We start from the raw sequence: 16,554 nt of genomic DNA on the forward strand, positions 1-16,554 counted from the left end.
TGATGAAGAAAGTACCAACTTCCACAAAATGCTGGAGGAACTCAGCAGGCCAGGTAGCATCTATGGAAAAAAGTGCAGTCCACGTTTCGGGCTGACACCCTTGGCAGGATTAGAGGAAAAAAAAGCTGAGGAGTAGATTTCAAAGGTGGGGGGAGGGGAGTGATAAACACAAGGTGATAGGTGAAAACTGAAGGGGGAGGGATGAAGTGAATAGCTGGGAAGTTGATTGGTAAGAAATACAGGGCTGGAGAAGAAGGAGTCTGATAGGAGAGGACAGAAGTCATGGAATAAAGAAAAGGGGGAAGAACACCAGATAGAGGAGATGGGCAGGCAAGGAAATCAGGTGAGAGGGGGAAAAAGGGGGGGGGGGAATGAGGAATGGTGATTGAGGTAAGGGGCCATTACCAGAAGTTCCAGAAATCGATGCTCATGCCATCAGGTTGGAGACTACCCAGGCGGAATACAAGGTGTGTTGTTTCTCCAACCCGAGCATGGCCTCATCATGACAGTAGAGGAAGCTACCGATTGACATAGTGGAAGGGGGAATGGGAAGTAGAATTAAAATGGGTGGCCACTCGGGATCTCCCGGTGGCCACCCATTTTAATTCCACTTCCAATTCCCTATTTGTTGCAATAATATTAGTGTCCATAAGACTATAAGGCATAGGTGCAAAATTAGGCCATTCAGCCCATCAAACTTGCTCCACCATTCTATCATGGCTGATCCTGGATTCCACTCAACCCCATACACGTGCCTTCTCGCTATATCCTTTGATGCCCTGACTGATCAAGAAACTATCAACTTCTGCCTTAAATATATGCACGGGCCTGGACACCACCGCATCTGTGGCACAGCATTCTACAGATTCAATACTCTCTGGCTTAAAAAAAATTCCTCCTTACCTCTGTTCTAAAAGGTTGCCCCTCAATTTTGAGTCTGTGCCCTCTAGTTCTGGATACCCCCCCCCCATACATCCACCCTATCAAGTCCTTTCAACATTCAGAAGGTTTTGATGAGATGTTCACCCCGCATTCTTCTAAATTCCGGTGAGTATAGGCCCAAAGCTACCAAATGCTCCTCATATGTTAACCCCTTCATTCCCAGAATCATCCTCATGAACCCCCTCTGGACTCTCTCCAATGATAACACATCTTTTCTGAGATATGGAGACCAAAACTGTTGACAATACTCCAAGTGCAGCCTGACTAGTCTCTTATAAAGACTCAGCATTATCTCCTTGCTTTTATATTCTATTCCCCTTGAAATAAATGCCAACATGCATTTGCCTTCTTTACCATAGACTCCACCTGTGCATTAACCTTCTGGGAGGCTTGCACGAGGACTCCCAAGTCCCTCTGCACCTCTGATGTTTGAATTTTCTCCTGATTTAGATAATAGTCTGCACTATTTTTCCTTTTAGCAAGAGTGAAGTGACATCTGCAATCTTCCAGTCCTCTGGGACCATGCCAGAATCAAGTTATTCTTGAAAGATCATGACCAATTCATCAGTTATCACTTCAGCAACTTCTCTCAGGACTCTGGGATGTAGTTCGTCTGGTCCATGTGACTCATCCACCTCAAGACCTTTTGAGTATGCCTAGAACTTTTTCCTTTGTAATAGCAATGGCACTCTCTCCTGCTCCCTGACTCACGGACCTCTGGCACACTGCTAGTATCTTCCACAGTGAACAGCAAAGCAAAGCACCCATTAAGTTCATTGGCTATTTCTTTGTCCTCCATTACTACCTCATCAGCATCATTTTCCAGTGGTCTATTATCAACTCTCACCTCCCTTTTACTTTTTATATAACTGAAAGAACTTTTAGTATCCTGCTTTATATTAATGGCTCGTTTGCCCTCGTATTTCATCTTTTTCCTTCTTATAGCTTTTTTTAGTTGCCTTTTGTTGGATTTTAAAAGCTTCCCAATCTTCCAATTTCCCACTCACTTTTGCTACCTATATGCCCTTTCCTTGGCTTTTAAGTAGTCCTCAACTTCCCTTGTCAGCCATCACAGTTGCCTAGCCCTGCCATCTGAAAACTACTTCTGTGGGACATATCCACCCTCCTCCACCTTGTGAACTGTTCCCAGAAACTTCAGCCATCTCGGTTCTGCCATCATCCCAGCCCGCATCCACCTGGGAAAACTCCTCTCTCATGCCTCTGTAATTCCTTTACATTAAGCTCCCTCATAAGATCTAGGTTATTAGATAACACCCAATCTGAGATAGCCTTTCCCCAAGCAGGCTCAACCACAAACTGTTCTAAAAAGCCATCTCTTAGGCATTCAACAAATTCCTTCTTGCGATCCGACACCAACCTGATTTTCCCAATCCCCTTGCATATTAAAGTCCCCCATTACAATTATTACATGCCCTTCCCAGCTACCTTTGCAAGCTCATCCCCACATCTTGGTTACTATTTGGAGGCCTATATATGGTTCCCATATATATTTTTTTTAACCCTTGCAGTTTCTTAACTCCAGCCACAAAGATTCATAAAAGATTTATCAGCGGCATGTTCTTCAGTTTGGAAGAAGGATCATCAATCTTAAACATTAATTTGGTTTCTCTTTCCACAAATGCTGCACAAGTTACTGAGCGTTCCCTACACGGAAATGCAGGTAAACTGTTAAGGCGCATAGAGAATAATGTTTCTCTCAACCAAGATAACAAAAAAATTTCTTCTTTATTTCACTGCCATTTACAGTTAGCTGCACATAAATATCATCTGTGTTTGATGACAGCATTATCATTTCTCTTCAATGTACATAGAAGACACTAGAAATTCCTAGATTTCATTCCTGTCCACAGATGAATTATTGGATCTCAGCGATCCATGCAACCAACATAATATTTGCTGAGAAAGTCTACAAGAAAATCCTAGCTTCTAATTGCCCATCACCTTGCTGTTTACAATGCTGTTCATTGGAACAATGCCAAAAAATGATGAACACATTTTTACTTATCAATTCAAATTACATAAATGCTGATTTGGAGGTTCCAGCTTTGTACAACTAAACTTTTTTTCCCATGAATTAATCATCTCCACACCATTTTATTTCATTCTTAAAATTCAGCCAACCTTGCCATTTCAGGGCAATTTCTGCCTCTGGGGATCACCCAACAATGCAACCCCAATGCAACAATGCTGCAGAATTTCAGCCTTTTTGAGAGGTGGGGGTGGGTTGCAGATGGGCCATCATTGAGCTATTCAAGACAGCATTGTCCTGCAGTTCCAACCTGCAGTACAAGTTATTAAAATGCATTCTTACCCACAGAATGGAAATTTCCTTAGTATTTATTGATCTCTGTACAAATATTTATTCCATTCCCCACCCAACCTTGATCCTATTCTCCCTCCCAATCTCCCAACTGCTTTCTCCATCCATATCAACTATATCTACAAGCATCATTTCCCACCCATCCATTTTCCTCTATACCTGCAATCCCATTCCCAAAACCAAAGCTCCAAGCCCTAATGGGCCTTTTAGAATTTCTAGCATTTCTTTTGATAATGCAATTTACAACCTTTCAGACTCAATAGATTTAGCAATCGAAGGTGCGCTCCAGTTACAATTTTTGTCAGCATGTCTTGAAGCATCATTTAACTGATACTTGACTTTTGCTCTACTTTGAGTCAGAGTCATAGAATACTATAGCAGAGAAATAGGCATTTGGCCCAACTATTCACCTATTCCCATCAAGCTGCACCTGGACCATTCATACCCCTCCCATCCACGTATCTATCCAAATTTTTCTTAAAATGTTCAAAATTGAACCCAAACCACCACTTCCACTGGCAGCTCATTCCACATTATCACTACACTACTCGGTTACATCTCAGATTCTCCTTCAATATTTCACTTTCACCCTTAACTTGTGACCTCTAGTTTTGACTCACCAATCCCAAGTAGAAAGAGCCAGCTTGCCACTTTCAAGGAATTATGGAGCTGTATTCCCAGATCCCTCTGTTCTACCACACTCCTCAGTGTCCTATCATTCACTGTATAAGCCTTGCCCTGGTTTTCCTCCCAAGGTGCAACATCTCACACTTCTTTGCATTATAAGGACCATTTTCAGCCCATTTTTCCTGTTAGTCCAGGTCCCACTGCAAGTTTTGGTAGTCTTCCTCACTGTCCACTACACCCCCAATCTTGGTGTTATCCACAAAATTATCCACACATTATCATCCAGATCATTGATATAGATGACACACAACTAATCCATGTGGCACATCACTGGTCACAGGCCTCCAGTCAGAGGCAACCATCTACAACCACTCACTGGAATCCTTGGAATATAATTTTTTTCCAGTTTTTACAACAATTATTGATTCAAGCATTAAAACTGCTCCCTCCTTCATAGAAAATCAGATTCAATTTGCATTTTTAGGCATCTTCTACTTGTATTCCAGCTATTGTGAAGTTAGGAATAGAAAAGTAAAGATAGGTCTGTGTTTTGTCTATTACTAGGAAGTCACAGAGTTATGGAAAAGTACAGCAGAGAAACAGGGCAGTTGGCCCAGCTAGTCCATGTCGCACCATTTTAACTACCTATTCCCATTGACCTTCACCGGGACCACACCTGTACCACTCATGTACCTATCCAAACTTCTCTTAAATGTTGACATCGAGCTCACATGCACCACTTGCACTGCTAGCTCGTTCCACACTCTCAGGACTCTGAATGAAGAAGTTGTTCTTCATGTTCCCCTTAAACTTTTCAACTTTCACCCTGAACCCCTGACCTCCAGGTGATAGTCATGAATAGTTATTAAAAGCGATCCATTAGACTACCATTTAGTCATTTACTGACGAGCTCATGTAAATAGTGGAAGTTTTCACTGAAAAGAGACAGAAACAGGACAGGAGAGCAAACAGTTCAACTTACATGCAGATTTATCCCACAGCTCAAACAGTAAAACAGTGCAGGTTAGCTTCCAACATCGAAATGACAACAACTCAACAACACCCAGGTATTCAGTTTTAGCACATAACAGACAAAACATACCAATCCAATAAACCCAAGATTATTTCTATGCAGGGAGTCATAGAATAATTTTTCTCCTATTCCTGATTAAAAACAGCTGACTTGAATACAAATGAAGGCTAAAGATAGCGGACTTTTGACTTGGTGGTTGAAGATAAAACTGCTTTACCACACTTCAATGTGAAAGCAAAACAGAGCATACGCTAAAAATCAGAAAAATTAAAAATACAGCAAGCACTCAACAGATCCAATAGCATTTGTGAAAAAAAAAACAGGGCTAACATTGCAAAAATATACTTTATTTTGTCAAAAGCGACTAAATGTTTAAGGGGTATAGAGTTTTGAACAGAGGTTTGGAAAATTAGAACAAAAGGGGAAGGCAGCAATGAACAAATGATTAACAGTGCAAAGGAGATAGCAATGATAAGTTTACAAATAACTGGATAGCTTCAGAATAGGTGCAAAAGCCAATAGCAGGATCATCATTGTCAGTAAAAATGGAAGTTCATGGTATATTTTGAAACTGATGAATTCAATGTTGAGTTCATAAATACCAAATGGCTCCAAGGAAAATTCTGTCAACATTGCTTCAAAATTTCTATCCCTCGCTCTCTTTTGGATGAATTTTTCTAATCTCCATCTTTTCTCCTCTTATTCTCAACTTCTATTCCTCCAGAAAAAAATTAAAACACAACATCAGGCAACTGTGGCATGAGGAGGATATTTCCCTCCCCAGCTGATGGCCTCTCATTCCGATAGAAACTGTGACGAAAGACCAAGTTATCAGAAGATTGATGCTAATGAAAGAGATAAGTGAGACAATGAAGCAGCATTCAGAAATGTTAATGAGAGACGAGAGAGATTAACAAAAAGAGACACAGTTCCAAGTATTGTCAGACCAGTTGCTTTGAACCTGAACTGTTTGAAGTTTGATGGACAGGCGATACCCCAGCAGGGGGATAAAAGGAACAGGTTCGCTAAGGCAAGACAGACACCACGAGATCACGAGATAACGAGACCCTGGAAGTGCAGTGTGCCCCCAAAAGTTGGTGGGAGTTTTGGAGGTCTGGTCGCGGGACCGACCATAGACGCACAGGGTGAAAAGGTACGATCGGCGGGAACCTGGTGTGTGTGTGCCCTTGCCTGGTGCCGGGTTCACAGCGGAAGGATGATCGTATCCGGAATGGAGGGGTCACAGTCGGTGACCTCAGAAGACAGTAAATGGGCTCGCCCGAAAGCTAACTGCGAGGAACATCAAAGGTCTGTTTTGAATCAGGAAATTTGCATATTCGCTCTCTCTCTCTCTCTCTCTCTCCCCAACGGCACAACAGCGATTGCTGCGAACTGTACTGAGCTGAAATGAACTCTGCGTCACTTAAGACTGATCATTTTACCCCTAGACTGCGATAGAGCTTGATTGATTCCTATTATCCTAGTTCTGTGTACATGTGTGTTTTATCATTGCTAACCCGTTGCATTTATATCCTTACGTTTAGAGTACTGTGTTACTTATTTCTTTAATAAAACTTTCTTAGTTCCAGAAATCCAGACTCCAACTAAGTGGTCCATTTCTGCTGGTTTGGCAACCCAGTTACGGGGTACATAACACAATGTTGAATTCAATTTGAAGTTGAGGGCACCAGTCACCAAGAAACCCATCCCTAAACCTCTCCACTTTGACCATTCTGAATGAAACACTTCCTCCAAAACTCCTGGTTCAAACTTTCAGCTCTACCAATTTTTATGCACATGTGCCATGTAATGCATGTCCTATTCACTCTTCTCTCATCATAAAGAATCCCAAACATTTCTTCCATAAATACAATTCATTTAATTCAATTTAATATACCACATTCTATCCTTACAGCATTGTCCCCTCTACACTGAAGAAACCAAACACAAGTTAAGTTGACCGTTCTGTAGAACTCCTCCCTTCACTTGGTAGCTTCCAGTCTGCCAGTTTAATGCTCCATCCTGCTCTGTTTTGGCCTCTTGCATTGTTCCAGAAACCCACAAAGATTACCAAGAACAGCATGAGCTGGCACGATTTCTCTCAGGACTTAATGATTCAATAATTTCAGATAATCAGCCACATCATCTTTCTTTAAACTCAATAATCATGTGGACTTGCATCCTCTCTTATTCTAAAGAGTATTTCTAGCATCTATAGTTTTATATCATGTTCCAGCATTTTTGTGATCTCAATTGCCTCTTCCTATTTACAAATCTTATTGACAAATCAGCTGAACAAGACCATAAGAGATAGGAGCAGAAATAGGCCATTTGGCCCATTCAGGCTACTCTGCCATTCCATCAGGACTGATTTGCGTTAGGGTTCCCTCTCAACCCCATTATCATTCTTTCATTCCGTAGATGCCCTGACTAATGAAAAATCCAGCCTCCACTTTCAATATACCCAATGACTTGGCATCCAAAGCCATTCGTGACACTGTAACTGAACAAGAACCTATCAAACTCCACTTTAAATATATTCAATGACATATGCCCTCCCCCTTACCTGCTACTCTAACTGCTCCTGTCCCACAGATTACTGTCAACACTTCATCTTCAACATGATCAACACTTCCAGCACTTCTATTCACTCAAGAATGGATTCTGAATAATAAAGACTTGGTTCCAGATATGTAACAGCAGAGGACATTGAACTTCCATTTTACTGCGCCTTCTACACTCAATTTCAAGTCAACAATTCAGATTGGGATTACTGCACCTTGCCATTGCACCTTACAGCATTATCTTTTATATTTTTGTACCATTACCTACACTCTTACCTTGCACCACATATCTTTTACCCTACTATAGATTAGTCACTTTGTGCTTTGTGCCTCAACCACTTAGAACCATTTATATCCATAACATATTCCAATTCTGAAACAGTAATTGCTTCTCCAATACACTGATTAACCTGATTATTTTTTCTATTCATGTGAAGCGTGCATGCGCATTATTGTCCAAAATGACAGATGATTGGGCACACTGTCCTTTACTGAGTACCAGCAAGACACAAACACCCAGTTTCCCAGTTTGCATGGCTGTTGATTTGCAAGCCAGAAATTCTCATATTAACTTTGTAATTAAAGCTGCTGGTTTCAAAACTTTCTAATCTTACAAAGGAATTTATTTTCAGTAATGTGAATTCTCTTCACTTACATTGCTGAGATCTGTACAGGTACAAACTAGCTATCCAAAATACAATGTATCATAGAATCTTAACATATTAAGGCATGGTTAAGTCATCATGCCCATGCCAATCCTTTGAAATAGCCATCTAACAGCTAGGCTTCCCAAAGCACCTCCCAGCTTTTAAGTACAGATACAAAACATATAATCCTTTGAAATATATTTGAGAACTTTGAACTTGAAGCATTGCCTTTCTGATAATTTTTAATTCTTTGATATTAAAATTATGATTTTCAATTATTTTTAAACACTGGAATATTCTATGAATACCCTTCCTGATTGTGACTATTTCTATTTGCTCACTCCAGCAAAGCTGATGGTTTTCCATACAACACTTCATCTCAAATCACTGGCATTGTTGATTGCCCTGTACCAAAATTCAATGTTACTTCAGCAGAGGCCCAACTTTACTTACAAGAAAATGTGACTTGAGTTTAATTTTCATATGCTTGCTTGTATTTTTATATAGCTACCTATGCATATTCAACTGTTCAGTGTTTTCTACTGGTTGTAATTGCTTTTGTAGCAACTTCTCTGTAATTGCGGGTATCATTACTTGAATTGGGGCCATCTTGTTGGTTGAATCAAGTAAAAGAATTTGAATGAATTTATTGCTAATTTGCAAATTGGTATAAGACTAGACCACATTTAATTCAGTCTCTCTTTGCTCTCTTTCCACCTTCACCTTCCCTCACTACTAAGCTCTCCTTCTGCTACTCTCCTTCCTAATCCCTCTGTTCTCTTAGTGTTTAATAATCAATCATAACCAAGTTTTATGCCTCATTCTTGACTTCCCAGATCAAAAACATCAGTATCCAACAAAACTCCGCTTCCTTTTACGTGTTTCTGTTTACAATGCTAATAAATTTAACAAATAATTTAAAGCACCAACAAATTGGTGCACTACATCCACAAATTTCTCTTGCAAAGAATATTACACCAACTGTTGTTTCTGTACCACTCCTTAAAATAACTTCCATAACACAAATTACTTCCTTTTAAAAAAAACTGAAATTAGTGATCATTGAGGGGTTGAAGGTGGAGGAGATTGGTTATTAGTTCTGGTAAATGGTCATGAACATGAAACGTCAATTGTTTCGCTCTCAACTCACTCCTACATGTAGTCCAAATTATACAGCATGGAAATGGGCCCTTTGGTCCAAATCATCTGTGTTGAACAAGTCGTCCAATAGTCTATTTGCCTGTTTATCCCATATCCTTCCAATTCTTTCCTATCTAGATGTCCAAATGCCCTTTAAATATCATAACTACCCACCACAAACACTAACTCTGGTAGCTCATTCGTATGTATACTCCCACCCTTTTGCATAGAAGCAGCTACTCTTCAGATCCCTTTTAAATCTTTCCACTCTCACTTAAACCTATGCCTCTAGACTGGACTCCCCTAACCTGAGGCAAAGACTGTAACCACTTTGTTTGTGTCCCTTCATTTTATACCCTTTAATCTCTTGTGCTTCGGGGGGGGAAAAAAACAGCCCATTCAGTCTCTCTTTATAACTCAACACGTCCAGTCTCAGCAATAACCTTGTGAATCCTTTCTGCATTGTTCCCAGCTTAATAATATTCTATACCCAGGTGCACAGAGGTTCATACCCAACTTCACTCACACTATCAACTGAACTGCTCCCACAACCTGTAGACTTACTTTCAAGGACTCATTTCATGTTTGCAATATTTATTGTTTATTTATTTCTTTTTTTATTTTATTTTGTATTTGCACAATGGTTGTCTGTCTATCCTGTTATGTACAGTCCTTCATTGATTCTATTGTGCTCCTTGTATTTACTGTGGTTGTCTGCAAGAAAACAAATCTCACATATGGTGACATATGTATGCACATAAGACAATAAATTTACTTTGAACTTTGAATACAGTATTCCAAATATGGTCTCACCAATATGTACAGCTATAATATGACATTCCAGCTCTTATACTCAATGCCTGATTGATGACAGCAAACACCCTCTTCACCACCCTGTCAACCTGCACCGTCACTATGCACTTGTATACCACGGTTGCTCTGATCTCCAACATTGCCCTGGTTATTCTTCCCAAAGTGCAACATTGCAAACTTGTCAGAGCTAAATTCCATCTACCATTTCCTGCCCAACTTCCCCAGTTCATCTACATCCTGTTGTAATCTCAGACAACCTTCACTCTTCATTGTTTAGTGCAATTTATCTCTCACACACACACACACACACACACACACACACACACACACACACACACACACACACAGTTTATTTCCTCCCTCTCCATTTCCACCAACAGTCCTACTGTCCAATGGGACTGATTAGTAGATGTGTGTGTTCTGGAAAGCGAATGCAGTATTCAACAATCAAATTCTAAAATATATGAGTCGGCCCATTATATTTGTGAAGAAAAATAGAATCTTTTTCCCAGTAGACCTTCAGCAAGCTTCATTAAAATGCATTAAAACTCAAAAATTCAAGCCCTAGTTACACATGAGAATATTTAGTTTGCATCTACCTATATAAACCTCCATTATTTCATCCAATCTCCAACTATGTGCTTATATAATTCTTTTAGTTGGTTATTGACTCCATTCATGATTCCTGCTGTAACTTGCAATTCATAGAAGTTCACTCATTTTTCATAATAGTTTTATTTTTCTAAAAATCTCCATTCTACAGGCATGTATTGGAAACCACCCTGTCCATCACAGGTAAAGCCCTCCTCATCATCAAGCACATCAGGAGCAGTGTCACAGTAAAGCAGCATCCATCATCAAGGAACCCACGACCCATGCTCTCTTCTCACTGCTGCCAACAGGGAGGTGGTACAGAAGCCTCAGGACCCACAATACCAGGTTCATGAGCAATTATTCCCCCTCAAACATAAGGCTCTTGAACCAGTAGGAACAATTTCACTCAACTTCAATCACCCCAACACTGAAGTGGTTCGATAACCTACGGACTCACTATCTCATGTTCTTATTTTTTTTCATTGTTTCACAGCATGTTATCTTTTGCACATTGGTTATCTGTCCGTCTCGTAAGGTGCAGTCTTTCAGTAACTCCATTGTGTTTCTTGTATTTACTGTGAATGCCCACAAGAAAATGAATCTCAGGGTTGTACATGGTGACATAATTGTACTTTTTTTCTGGGACAAAAGGGTGGTTCAAAGTAAATTTATTATCAATGTTAGTATCCCAAAATTTTAAAAAAAAATTCTCTTTCCCAAACTATTCCCTTAATCATATGCTGATGTTGCCAACATGTTTGTTCCCATATCAACCTGCAGATAATAAACCACAAATTATGGGACAGGACCACATACTTCAGCAGAATATGATATCATCAGGTTCAGAAGAGATCTTAAACCTGAAGACAAACTCAGAGGTATATCCTATCCCAATGAGATGAAATTCTTCTCTCAAGTGTGAATGTTTGGAATTCTCTACTCAGTGACAAGCAGAGGCTGAAACAGTAGACATACTGAAGGCTGAGACAGACAGAGGAATCTATAGAGGAATCAAGAATTAGGTCCAGGCATTTTAAGTGGCAATGAGACCAAGAATACACCAAGAATGGTAGGGGTGGGACCCACCATTGTCAGTTATCATTTTGATAGGGAGCTCCAACAGTCAGGAAGAATTTGAGCAATGTGTCAAGAAATTGGTAAAAGGGTAGTGCTAATGAGAGAATTTCAATTTTCCTGTCATTGATTGGACCACCCACAGAGTAAATGGCCTAGATGGGGTGGAATTTGTGAAAACAGATTCTGCAGATGCTGGAAATCTTGCGCAATTCCATCAAACTGTTGGAGAAATTCAGCAGGTCAAGTAGGATCTATGCAAAGGAATAAACAGTCAATGTTTACAGCTCAGGCCTTTCATCAGGATTGGAAGGGGAGAGGGCAGAAGCCAGTATAAGGTGGGGGGAGAGGAGAAGTGATGCATGGAGGGTTATAGGCTGAAAGCAGGCAACTGAGACAAGTAAGAGGGATGGTGTGGTCAGCATGGACCAGATGGGCAACACGGCCTGTTTCCATGGTGTATTATTCTATGACTTGTCTTTATATTTTAGGATGCTTATGTAGGCATGAAAAGGAATAATATCATTAGGTGTTAAAAGAGCAATTATATACAAAAGGAGGGGTGTATAGGGAGGGATAGCACCTCTGGTGAAGGGGCTTGTGATGTCCATTCCAGAGCAGCTCACTCACCTTTGAACCCCACCAGACACTCAGCTCTAACCTGTGGCTCCAAGTAGCTGTTTGCATGTGGCAGCAGCTACACCGATACACTGCTTTGACAGGCAGCTAAACCAGTTAAGGGTAGCCGGCCGGCCTTACACCCTAGTGAGATAGGAACATACCTATCCTAACACGTAAAATCAACTCCAGCAGACTGGGCGGATGAGATCGACTGTGAGATTCAATGTCCAGGAAGGCAGGTGTATATAAGACTATAAGAGATAGGAGCAGAATTAGGCCATTCAGCCTATCGAGTCCACTCCACCCAGCCATTCCATCACGGCTGATCCCGGATCCCACTCAACCCTATACACCCTGCCTTCTCACCATATCCTTTGATGCCCTGACCGATCAGGAAACTATCAACTTCTGGCTTAAGTATACACACGGACTTGGCCTCCACCGCAGTCTGTGGCAGAGCATTTCACATATTTACTACTCGCTGACTGAAAAAAAAATTTATCCTTACCTCTGTTCTAAATTTTGAGGCTGTGTCTTCTACTTCTGGGTACCTCCACCATAGCAGACATCTTCTCCACATCCTCCCCATCTAGCCCTTTCAACATTTGGCTGGTTTCAATGAGATCCCCCCTGCATTCTCCTAAATTTCAGCAAGTACAGGCCCAAAGCTGCCAAACACTCCTCCTATGTTAACCCTTTCATTCCTGGAATCATCCTTGTGGACCTCCTCTGGACCCTTTCCAATGACAACACATCCTTTCTGAGATACAGGGCAGGTCCAAAACTGTTGATAATATTTCAAATGCAGTCTGACTAGTGTCTTATAAAGGCTCAGCATTACCTCCTTGCTTTTATAGTTTATTCCCCTTGAAATAAATGCCAACATTGCATTTGCCTTCTTTACCAAAGACTTAATCCGTAAATTAACCTTCTGGGAGTCTTGCCCGAGAACTCCCAAGTCCTTCTGCACCTCTGATGTTTGAACCTTCTCCTTATTTAGATAATAGTCCGCACATTTGTTCCTTTTACCAAAATGCATTATCAGACATTTCCCAACACTATATTCCATCTGCCACTTTTTTGCCCATTCTTCCAATTTGTCGAAGTCCTACTGCAATCGCATTGCTTCATCAGCACTACCTGCCCCGTCACCCATCTTCATATCATCCACAAACTTTGCCACAAAGCCATCAATTCCATTATCTAAATCATTAACAAACAATCTGACCCGAGGAACACCACTAGTCACCAGCAGCCAACCAGAAAAGACCCGTTTTATTCCCACTTGCTGCCTCCTGCCTATCAGCCATTCCACTATCCATGCCAGTATCTTTCCAAAAAAGTCATAGGATCTTATCTTGTTATCAGCCTCATGTGTGGCACCTTATCAAATGTCTTCTGAAAATCCAAGTAAATGACATCTACTGCCTCTCCTTTGTCCACCATACTTGTTATTTCCTCGAAGAACAAACAGATTTGTCAGACAAGATTTCCCTTTACAGAAACCATGCTTTTACTTATTTTATCATTAGTCTCCAAGTACCTCAAAACCTCATCCTTAATAATAGACTCCAACACTTTCCCAACCACTAAGTTTAGGCTAATCTGCCTGTAATTTTCTTTCTTTTGCCTTCCTCCCTTCTTAAAGAGTGGACTGACATGGTCATCCACTGCAACCAAGGAAGACCCCAGCCTGTGACACTTGTTCGTGTCACTGGACCCGGACTTCTGAGGAACTGCCCCAGTGAACAGCTTTTCCACTTTAAAAACTCTCCCACATAGGTCTCTTGTCATGGTCAGACACAATGGACAACCACAACATACACAAAAGGATTTTACTTGGGGTAAACTGGAATCAAATACTGTACTCGTTGGTAAAATAGTAGAAACAAACCAGTCTTTCATTGAAAACTGATTTCAGAACAAAGTGGACATCAGACCTTGATAGGAAAGTAACATTTACTGGCGAATGACTAAAGATAGAGGTTAATGAATACAAGACAAATAAAGGAGCCCTGCCCCATGGCAATTGCAAGGTGCATAACAAAGAAACAAAATAAATATGGAAATTCTATGGGAGGTTTTAAGAAATTAAGACAACTAAAGAATTAAAACTATTGCACCAAGGTATAATTGGTGAGGAAAACAGATAACTAGAAAGCAAATTTAGCTGCTGTTGAGCAAAGAAACCAAAGAATTTGACTGCCAGTTAGATACAAGATGATTTAATGAAAAGACCTCAACTATTCAGTGATGATGAATCTGCCTTATGTCCACAAACATCAAGTGACTTCAAATGGATACAATTTTTTACTAGCCAGCTGAACTCCAGCTTTGTCCCTTTTGGCCTTTCAAATTACCTCAGTTTCCTTTCTCTTGAAGTCATGAACAAGCCATCAAATGCAAACACTTTCACCCAGACCCTCCAAGTATTTCCTGCAACTCCATGTTTGAATTTGCAAGGAGTGTTTCGGTCCCTGTTATATCAATTGCACTACCAAGGACATTATCCACAGGATGGTGGATCTGTGGAATTCATTGCCACAGATGGCCGTGGAGGTCAAGTCATTGGGGATATTTAAAGTGAAGGGTGTTTAGTAAGGGTCAAAGGCTGCCTGCAGAAGGCAGAAGAATGGGATGGAAGGAATAATAAATCAGCCACAAATGGAATGGCTGAGCAAACTGAATATGCCAAATGGCCTAATTCTGCTCCTATGTATTATGGTCAAATAGCTTTATGGACATTTACTTATAATACTATATCAGAAAGCTTTCTTAAGAATAACTGGATTCAGCTGGACCCCTTCCTTCAAGGGGGATATTTTCCAAGATGTAAAAAAAATGGTTTACACATTTTAATCAGCTGCATTTTAAATTTTTGAGTATTATTTCTATTCTGTTTTGTAACAAAGTGACTGAAAGTTGAGTTGGATGCATGCATGTGAACATAATTAAGCTAGTACCTGCCAGACACTGTAAATTGTCGGAATAATACGCATAACTCATCGGTCAGGCATTCCAAAGCAATGACCACATGACCAAATAACAAATGCAGCTAAGTCTCACTTACATAATTGTTAAGTATTTCCAAAAGTAAGAATGAATGCGAACTGGATGACTTGGAGGAAATACATTTAGTATTCCACAAGGGTAAACCTCAGCTTCTTGTAACCAATAGCTTCAATTCTCAGTCTTCCTCTTATTCTAAACTACAATGTTCTTGACCTCATGTTATTCCAATTTTTGTGTTGTTAGTGAACTTGACTATCAGACTGCTCATGTTTTCATTTCACACAAAGTCCCATCAGCAATCCCACTAGTACATATTAGTGTTCTAGTCAGACAAACGACCCTTCACTACTGCCCTGTCTCCTAGCACCAAGCCTATTGTGGATCTAGGTTGCCAACATGCCTCAGGTCATGTACTTCAACCTTATAGATCAGCCTACTATATATCAAAAGCCTTGCCTACTATGTCTATTGCCCTGCCTTCAATTTTCCGAGTTAATCTCAACAGAAACTCATTATTACCAATTTATCAAGATTTACGCAATGGGATTTTCCCTACACAAAACTATTATGATTCCCTTAGACATCTTTGTCTTTCCAAAATGAACAAATATCCAATATTTTCTCTACCACCAATGCAATGCTCACTGGCCTACAAGTCCTTGGGTTTATCCAAACTCCCTTTTTGAAAAAAGGGAATAATATCCACTATCTTCCACTTTACTGGCATGTCTCCAAAGGCTAATGAAGATACAAACCCAGCAATCCATTCACTTGCTTTCCATAGTATCATAGCATGCTTACCATCAGGCTTTTGGAATTTATCCACTTTTTGTTTACATGCTGTCTTTCCTGATGCAAACATGTTGCAGGATAACTGTGTATCCTTCTAACTTCATTCTATATCTTTCTCCTTAATAAATACTGTTAAGAATTCAAGACGCCATTCGCATCTCCTGGTTCCACAGTTTCCCTGTTGGCCTCTGAGTGGATTCGCTGATTCCCTAGATATCCTCCCGTTTCTAATAGATTTAAAGGCAGCTTTGTGATTCTCCTTAATCCTGCCTGCCAAAGCCATGTTCCCCTTTTGCTCCATCTTTCAAGATTTTAGCTTTAATTCAATTTCAAATCATCGTTCCACTTATCTAT

At 40.3% G+C, this 16,554-nt stretch overlaps 1 protein-coding gene across 2 annotated transcripts in view; it reads right to left on the reverse strand.

Annotated features, from left to right (window-relative positions):
• smad2 (SMAD family member 2) overlaps positions 1–16,554 on the reverse strand; it is a 121,505-nt gene that overhangs the window by 53,081 nt on the left and 51,870 nt on the right. The gene's annotated exons all lie outside the window — the stretch shown is intronic.

The sequence above is a fragment of the Mobula birostris genome, chromosome 3, assembly GCF_030028105.1.
Source record: "Mobula birostris isolate sMobBir1 chromosome 3, sMobBir1.hap1, whole genome shotgun sequence".
In the NCBI taxonomy this organism is placed as follows: domain Eukaryota; kingdom Metazoa; phylum Chordata; class Chondrichthyes; order Myliobatiformes; family Myliobatidae; genus Mobula; species Mobula birostris.